Source organism: Schistocerca nitens, chromosome 7, assembly GCF_023898315.1.
Source record: "Schistocerca nitens isolate TAMUIC-IGC-003100 chromosome 7, iqSchNite1.1, whole genome shotgun sequence".
Lineage (NCBI taxonomy): Eukaryota > Metazoa > Arthropoda > Insecta > Orthoptera > Acrididae > Schistocerca > Schistocerca nitens.
Genome location: NC_064620.1, coordinates 487,741,414 through 487,751,327, shown reverse-complemented (window position 1 = coordinate 487,751,327; position 9,914 = coordinate 487,741,414). Strand labels below are relative to the sequence as shown.

The window sequence follows — 9,914 nt, the reverse complement described above, 5'->3', positions numbered from 1 at the left end:
GTTGGCTGCCGCATTATAAAATCAACTTCATTCAATATTTCGGCGATCCAGTTGTTCCCCATCTTTATCAGAATCCCTGTTGCTGAGTCCTCTTAAAAACTGATGCCAAGGTTGCAGGTCTTCGTAAAACACAGCCCTCTGAGGAGACTTCCTATTCTGATTACTCCGGGAAAGAACAGAATTTCACACAGGAACTTTATTTATTCTCCTCGTTTCTGAGCTTGAGTTTTGTGAATGAAAATTTTGTATTGGTTGTCAATGAAATGTTCTGGGACCGAATAAGACTGAAAAACCAAATTTTAAAATATTCGTGATTCATTAAAGTATTAGGGCAAGTAGGATCATAGATGCTACATCATTCATCAAACTCGTTTTACATCCTCTAATGACATATTTTCACGGATTATCTTAAGATATTTTATTTGTAATCTGACTACTAAAATATATAAACATTTTTACGCAAGTAACGCTAAATGTTAGTTAATTGTGGATTCATAAAATACTATCAAAAAATTGTTCACTCCAGCGGCGTGAGAAAGTACGTTGCACGTTGTTATGTCACGCCAAGTATATTATATTGATTGCTGCATTAAACTTCAAACTAACAGAGATACATGTCAATGTTTTGCCACACAGTCATAAAAGCTCCGTAAACAAGACTCGAAACGTTTTATCAGTCGCCCACTTCCTCGACTACAGAAATCTTCATCGTCGGAAAATCTGTGATTGATGTGAATGCGTTCCTCGATACCTTCACATTGTCGTCTATGGTAGACGAGCAAGTCGATGGCCTCCCTAGGTGATCAGCATGACCCTCATCTGTCCGGCTTTGGTCAAACTATTGGCAAAATTTCACTGTTGCTGAATGCGGTATTGGATGTGGTCCATACAGCGTCAGAATTCACGGTTAATCAATATGTTAGACGCTATGCCCACAATGATCGTAGTGTACCACGTAATTCAAACTTCGAGTACGTGTCCAGTTGTTGCACGATTTCACGCTGGCTTGTTATCCCTATCGCAGAAGAACTGTGACTGCAGGACACCCACAGCATGTACTGTCTTCTGACAAGGCGTCACACTTGTTACACCAGCATAGGTCGACATGTATCACTTGCTTTCCCCAGTCACTATGTATATGACACTTTAAACTGTTTCTTCTATTTGCTACCTCTCTCTCTCTCTCTCTCTCTCTCTCTCTCTCTCTCTCTCCGTCCGAACAGGCCATGAATGCCCAACGGTACCCTCCGGCCGCCGTGTCATCCTGAAACCACAGGCGTCCCTGGATGCGGATACAGAGGGCATGTGGTCAGCACACCGCTCTTCCGACCGTATGCCAGTTTACAAGACCAGAGCCACTACATCTCAAACAAGAATCTCTTCAGTTTGCCTCACAAGGTATGAGGGCACCCCGCTTGTCAACAGCGTTCGGCAGACCGCATGGTCGCCCATCCAAGTGCTAGCCCAGTCCGACAGCGCTTGACTTCGGTGATCTGAAGGGAACCGGTGTTATCGCTGCGGTAAGGTCGTTGACTCTGTTTTTCATGGAACTGAAAAAAAAGCACCTTCTTTCTGTTTCTCTGAAACGAAAACGTATTTTGCATTTCATGCACTACACAAATGTGACACTAAGAACATCATTACACGAGAGATTAAAACTCTCCAGTATGCAGATGATTTATGCCTTTTTTCTATACTTAAAGGCCAAATCTCTATGCCTGACTTCAGATAGATATCCTTAAAACCAGGCAACGCAGTCAGAATCAGATGCACTATATGAAACACCCTTAATGTTCCGTTGGCATAGGCTTTGGTGTTCTGGTGCGTTTCCTCATTGGAAATGTGTAATCTTTATCATCATATTCAGCCTTCTCTTCTTCGCTCTCTTCTACGTCTAGCATTCTCCGCTGTGGATGTGCCGAATGGACACTTAGCGCTACATCTATAAAAGCATCGCTGTGTTTTTTTGAGGAAATAAGTGATCTCTTTCTCTATAGATTAAGATATATTAATATTCTAAAGAATATGCTGTTGTCAATCTAGTTCAAAAATACTAAATTCAAACAGAAATTAATTCTGTTTCTCAAAACCATGCTTCTTCAGTTAAATGCTGAAACCTACTGGGAGCTTGCAGAAACAAAAGCATGTGATGAACAGAAACTACGTGGTGTGGAGTACGAGGTACAAGCGAGAACAGCGAATTTACTTACTATTCTGAGCTAGAAGTAAATGAAATTTGTATGTAGCCTATACGCGTCATAAGGAGTGAGGAGGATATTTGAGGACGCCTACGAAACAAAAAAAAAATAAATAAAAAAAACCATGAGCACTTGTGGGAATGGGAGCAATCAGTTTCAAAAAGTTTTGCAGTAAAGAGTCTTGATGTGTTTCCAAGTAGGTGTAGGAAAACAGATAATTACTTACGTCCCCTTCCTTCTTGTGTGTTCTGACAATCGCAGAAAGGTTACAGCTTACGTCTGCCAAATGGAAGTGGGTACGATGAACTACGGTTCATATGAACAAGTACCAAGATAGTTTTCAGCCTCCTGCTAGTCTGAAAGCCTCGAAGACAGGAGAACCTTCTAATTACTGGCTGGATCGCAGTGTTTCATTGACTTTACGTCCAGTTTCCGAACCCACAGCTGGAAATCTGAGGATGGTAGAACGACTTTCGTCACACATCTAGAACCATTGGAATTCTTCGCCAGCTTTCCAACTAAGTCTTCCAAACCAGTGATACATGATCTGAGGCCCATTGCAATAAAATTCTCATGCCTGTTTGGTTATTTCTCAATGCTTATCGTAAAATTTCAAATACCTGAATATTCATTTTATTGTCACGCTTTAGTTTGAATAGATTGGAACACGCGTTTTGAGTCCAAGACTACAGCAGGTACTGGAGCCTCGCATAAACACCTAATGTCAGAGCTTCTCGAATCGCTGCTGCTTCTGCAGTAAAATATGGACAACGTGGTGGCAGACGAAGCTCTTAGGAATACTTCGGCTGCGGGAGAAGTAAGACGCATCTTTCTGCTGAAGTCTCTTGATATTAAAAGCAATCAATATAAAAGTGAACAAAGTGGGTCAGTAAAGATTAAAGTAGGCAATGAAACGAACTCATTGAGCCAAAGCAATTTTTCATCGTACTGTGAATAGTATATACCGAGATTTTACATCTGATACCCGAATGAATTTCTAAGTTGTTCTACGGATGTATATGTCTTGAACACAACTGTAGATACTGTGCACTCAGTCTAATGCTTTCACTAGCAGAGGGCAAACACTCCTCATTTCCGGTGTAGACCTTGTGTGCGGAAGACACCCTCATCTGTGGCAGGTGCATGATTAATCTGTATTGGGCTGCTGCCGTACTTGGCTATTAAAATATGCCTCGAAGTACTGACGTCCAACATGCATCGGAGATTCAACAACTTCTCCTAGTAAGACATTCTTGTAAGTTGATCGCTTTGCTCCAAGGCCAACAAGCCTGCGCCCGAACTGTACTAAGTCAAATTGATGAAGTGCACCTTTCGCAGCGGTATGGTACAACGGTCATTCTAATCGATGATGCAGAGGACGAAGACTATGTTACAGTGTGCACACCGTCTACTTCCAGCAGCAGGTCTCATTGCGTTGATGCTGTTTCTTTTAGTAGTTACATAGTGGGCTGAAGAGAACTATAGAAAATTTCTTAGTCAGTCTGTTAGGTCGTTGGCAGTCATACAGTCATTGAACGTGTAAATGGCTCTGCCTGACATGAGGCGTGGAGATTTGATCTTTAATTGTAGAAAAATGCCATACATCATGTTCATACTGGAGAGATTTAACCTCTGGTGTAATGTTCTTCATATTTCGCGTGTATATTAAAAACAGAATAGTGCTCTGATCTGAGCATTTTGAGAGCCTTCTTGAGTTTGTGTGAGTAACTTTTTTAATTCTTACACACATGGTACTGCGCTTTGGAAAGATTTGAACACAAAAGCTCTTTTAATAAATGGCGACAAGCCGACAACGGGATGGGTATGTAGGAAGTTGGACTTCCATGCACCGATTTAGATTGGGGAACTGGAACCATTATTTGAACTGTTCAGGGAGGTAGCAGTCTCTAATTCAGATGTCGGTAATGTTCGTAGAGAAGTCGTGAAGGGCCGATTTGTCACAAGAGAGAGCACAGGACAGTGCACATAATCCACTCCAAGGACTGAATTCGAAGAGGACTTCCGTATTTAATTTATCTCTTTCATCCGAGACGAGAATCTTAGGAAATGATCATACGCGGTGACTGCTAGCGGGGATTTATCCAGTTAAGAGGTTTTCACAATTTTTAAAACATGTTAGTTTGATCGTTTATATCAGTTGCACGGGTAATCTTCCACAGATGAGAAGACGTTATCCTTCTTATGTTCTAGTCGACGTTCGGCAGTCTCTGGTGAATATTCCGTATTCCACCGTGCCACGGAGTTCGTAACATGTAACAAAGCGAAATGTCGCTTTTGGTACTAGAAGTCTGTTGCATTTAATATTGTGAAGAATGTGTAGTAAGATATTTACACTGAGCCGGTCTCTGGTAAACTTACTTCAGCAACTGTATTCTCACCATTTGAAAGAGTGCCAGTTTGAGTTACTGATGTTCCAATGACTTTTAGAAAAGAATTCCACGCCTGTTGTTGTCGCTTCCATCGTCCAAGTACCAGGAAAAGTTACCTGATGCTGATTTTAGATACAACACCGACCGAGTACATATATGCACCTTTGGTGGCAAGCATAACGTGAGCCACTATTGTGACGAAGAGACTACAGGACAGGAGAGCCGTCGTGGAGGACTATCTGGTGACTGTCTTCCATTACATTAGGTGAGCTCTGTCCTGGGTCTCTTGTACATGAACTTCCCTAAATAGAGGTGTGATCGCTGAAAATCCCACAGAGCACCAGCGGCTGCTCAAGTTGGAGCAACAGTTCTTTCCACTCTTACTTCACGTATCTCAGTTCTCGGGGATTAAAAACCGGCTAACGGGGTGGATAATACAGAACGTAATTTAATTCGTGCTACCGATATCTGCAGTCCTGGGGTAGGGGAACTAATGTGTATATACGAAAAAGTAAATTCCTCCCTAGCAGGACAGCGGCACCCCCTTTAGAGACGAGCCTGCCTGACCTAATAACAAACAACCATCTACAGGTGATATGCCAATCTAGTTTGGATCACGTTTCGGAAATCCAAGCAGCACACACATTTTTAGATGGAGTTCTTGTAGCAGGCTCTCTTTATTGTCTACGGCTGACCGATCATGCCACTGAAGGACCATGTAAATAATGATTGTAAATAATGCTTAGAGTTAAAATTCTTCCGTCTCTCGTGTCTAACCCTGCTCTGGTAAGGAAATATACCTCACTTGTTAATATGATACTCCAGATATTATATCTGAATTAACTGCAGCTGCCATTCGTCGTGGACGTCCTGAACAGTGACACTGTATTACGGCTTGGTAATATGGAATTCCACTTCGCCTGGGATAAACGAAGCACGAGGATACTGTGTGAGCCTCCATTGTATCTCATAACTCCTCACTTGATGTAACATAAAACTAATTCGAAAACATCTGCAAACACGCACTGTTCGATATTGCACTTCACCACAGACCCACTGAACGTGAAGCATTGATCGAAATATATAATTCATTTTTTTCTCAACGTTTGGAAAATACACGTCTATTAACGCAGATTTTACATTTTCAAGAGATTACTCCAACAAACTGAGGCAAGGGTCAAGTCCTTTTTAGAGCCAGTCCACAAAAAAATCTCAACTTTCTGATTGCTATGTAGTCCACGTTTGAGGCGGCGTCATCGTTGTCTAAATGTGTAGGCACTGTTTTACACCTATAGTGATTTTGTTTTGGCTTCTCAGGTGCTACGCAGCATATTGTGCTGTTCGTGTCTTCCCTGCAGGAAGAAAACAAAGAAAACGAAGAAAACGAAGGAAGCGACACCTTATGTGGAGCGCTACACAAGTAGAAAAGAGTGGAAGAAAGACCTTGATGCTGGAATAATGGATCTGAACATGGTGAGCAAATCCTAGACGTATCAAAAACGGCACAGCGATGCTAAAGCATTACTGAAATTAGTAACAATGCTTACTCTAGTAGCAAACTCTGTTCTTTTAACTTCGCAGATTTTTTTCAATATTCCAACTATTTGTATTAGTTTTCTGGTTTATATTAAATCTTAAATTAGACCTTACAAACATACACACATTTTCGGTGTCTACTTCCAATTCTGGAGAACTGTTGTTAGACTTTATTTGATATCTTTACTTTCTCAACGTTAATATAAAATCGACGAGATGGCTGCAATTATCACACTGAATTTCCAGGTACAGTTCTTTATTTTATGCACTTCAAAGATTATGATTGTTGTATCATGTTACGTTCATCTGAACAATCAAGGAGACGCTCTCCTTTATTGTTTGTGGTTCACTGTCCAAATCTATTTGCCCTCAGCCATCCACGATCACTTCCCATTAAGAGGTTCAAATCTCACCTTAAGATAATATTACGTATTTTTCATAGCAAGTGAACATGTATTTAAATGAGAAGCGTAGTATTATATAGTCTAAATATTTGTCTTATAAGAGGACAAATACTAACAATTAAATAAATCCGTATAAATAAAGTAATGGGTGTGTTATTAATAATTGCGAACCATATAATATGTGTTCGCTTTCATTATTAATTTCTGCAGCAGTACTACCATAAACATACGTTTTAAACGGGTTTCGTTCACCTGGTTTGCATTAGAACTCTCCTTGCGTTTATTAATAGGGAAAATTTGACTGAAAGCATTGGAGCTTACGAATACTTGCTTGTTTTTCCATTTGATAACACTGCTACCTTATTCGATGGAGAAGTACTGACTATGTGGCATCAAAGCGGAGGTTCTGGAACTATAAATATACAAGAACAGTTGCCAAAGAAACTCAGATGTTACCAAAATACTGGAAACCATTTAGGCCATTGAAAGATATTCTGTAACGGTAGATCAAGTATGTTTACTTAAGGAGGTACCTAAAAAAACATTTGCCCTATAATAAAACAATAATTTAAAAAATGACGATATACACAGGTAGTGATATTGTGGATGTGACTCATTAAAGAAAGAAAGATATCGTAACCTTGGAGCAACTACACAATTTTACAAACTATTACACCGTGCGATGAATCTGAATTATTATATGTGGCTAAATTTATTCCATGTAATAATTTATCGGGACACCTAATTTTATGTTATTAACAATGTATTACACTAATTAATTTAACTTAGCAGACGATTTAGGGAGGTATTATTTGCGTAATTTTATATTTTCCTTTCCAAGTTTCATGTCTATATTTGCATACAAAATTTACTATGTACTTAATGTTCCCATCTGTGCATACACATCTACTGCTGTACTTACTAAACAAAACATCATCATAGACGTTATACACAGCCTGGGCCACAGATCATCAATTATGGTTATGGAACATGAGGATCTTGACGGGTTTCATTCTTCTTCATGGGCTAATCTTTTTATATCAATATGTTAACCACACTGCATCGGCAAAATTTGCTTATTATCTTTTAAACTTTGCACTTACACAAATTTTTGGTTTCAAGTGGCCGTTAACTATTTTAGGATTTCTTAGCAGCAGTCCCATTAACCTGCGTCCAACCCTGTTGAGCATGTTCCATTAAAGGTTTACCTAACCATTTCACTCTTGTACCTCTCATTTCTCTACTTTATTTGATTTCTTAACTTATAACCGCTCCCTATAACACTATGTAACACATTCTTCAGAATTTACACTTTCGGACTGAGTATGTGATATAAAATCCATTCGAGTGTGGTAAGTCTAATCTCAAGAGTATTCTTGTGTGTTAGTTATATGCAATACTACGTGAGTCAGTAATGGCGAAAACAAAACACCCACAGTTTATGGAGTACGGGCGCCTCAGAGAGAGAAGGGAGCCAGAATATCCGTCCATCTTCGAGATCTTTCCCTGTCAACCGACTCCAGGACCTGCCCCTCGTATCAAGAAAGAAGCGAATAATGAGGACGACACTCGGAAGGACGGCCGTGCAGAGGTGAGCCAACGTCAGTACTACCGTGTTAGCATCGCAGACTCAGTCACTCTCCCAGACAGCTCTCTCATTTTTACACGTGGGACTAAGTAAGGAACGCACTTTTTGTAATCCATTAATACAAAATAGTAGTGGTTATAATATCCTAAAATAAATGTAACATACAACGGAATTATATTGCTGTGGAAAGTAAAACGTCCGTTGTAAAATTACAAGGATACCAAATATACCACTCGTTTGAAACAAGAGCTAAAAACGCATGTTGACAGTCGATTTAGTCTTACACGGTTTCCCATGTGCATTCTACATGCTACATCAAGTGTCGAGTACACGACGTATGAGAGTAGGGAGTGTTAGTTTCAATACCTGTACATGAAACTAGTGCTGCTATGAACTGCAGTGATCATATGCTGTCGGTAATAAAGAGGCACAAATCCGACTTCAACTTTTATTCAGTAGGTGCAGAAGAAAATCACGCGATACCAATGCGACGTAATATGGTTTACAGTTCCAGTGCGTGTGGCCTCCATCAATGCGACATGCAGAATAAGGTTTTGAAAGATGAAGAATAGTTAATAAGAACATAAGTAACCAGACCAAACCACACGAAGATATAACAAAGAGTTATATAGTGTGGGGGGCTCTTAAACAAAAGGTAACGATATTGTCGTAATCTCTTTGTGTAGTCTTCCAGAATGTGGATTCGTGGTAGACTAGGCGGCGTCATAGAGCTCTACACGTATATTCACGTGACGATCAGAGCATCAAGTGAGAGAAATTAAGGTAACAGAGAGTATTATAAATATGAATACAGGTTCTCACTAGCAAATTTTGTTGTTTACAATTGCCTGCGTATTTTACTATGTTCTTGCTGCACGTATACTTCTGCTCTACTTTCGCAATTAGTGAACAAAGATGCATCACAAACGTCATATACAAAACGGATCACAGACAATGTCTTTGTTTTTCGAGTGATAAATCTATTGACTTATTTCAGCTTTCTTCATATGTTGTGTACTACACAGTGCGAGGACAACAATCTGGTGTTTATACACTTTGACACCTTCACATTCTTCCCCTTTCAGGTGCGGATTTCATTATTCCTAGATACCTTATCATTAATCGTGTCAACCAAACTTTATTTTGTTAAGTGTTCCCCATTAAAACATTCTGTACCCTTTTCATTCGTGTGACTCTTAGTTCCCTATCTCTATTTGATATATTATTTTTTGACAAAGGCCTCTAGCATCACATTTCACATTCGTTATGAGACACAGTTATGGTCTGCTAACTTAATATACCATCTGTTTAACAAAGATAAGTCAGTTGTCTAAAGTTTTCTTCTGTTAGACATATGGCATCCTAGCTGAATAAGCGATAGTAAAGTCAAACCATCTGCAGGGCCACGCTGTTGGGCACGTCAAGAAGAGAAAGGCAGCCGAAGAAACACCACCGTCTGATGACCGCGAGCGCAAACACACCGAGCAGCGTCGCCGTCGCCGCAAGAGACGTGAGAATAAACTGGTCGCTGCGCCACAGGAGGTCCTTGCTGGGGTAAGTCAGCATCATTACTGCCACGAAGGGCAAGCAGGGAGAGACGGGCAGACAGGTTGAGAGCTAAGAAACGACGTCTACTTCTTAAACTGCATGCATTGCAGAATCAGCCACACTGCTAGATTATGTCTATCGAGAATTTCTGCTGCTACAGACATGCCACCTCGACTATAAATTTCGGAAGGACAATTTAAGGGATTCACTTTATTACAATCAAATGATGGATTGATTACAAGACAATGAT

At 40.1% G+C, this 9,914-nt stretch overlaps 1 pseudogene; it reads right to left on the bottom strand.

Annotated features, from left to right (window-relative positions):
• Window positions 1–1,416: 1,416 nt before the first annotated feature.
• Window positions 1,417–1,534, bottom strand: LOC126196056 (5S ribosomal RNA; annotated as a pseudogene).
• Window positions 1,535–9,914: the final 8,380 nt, after the last annotated feature.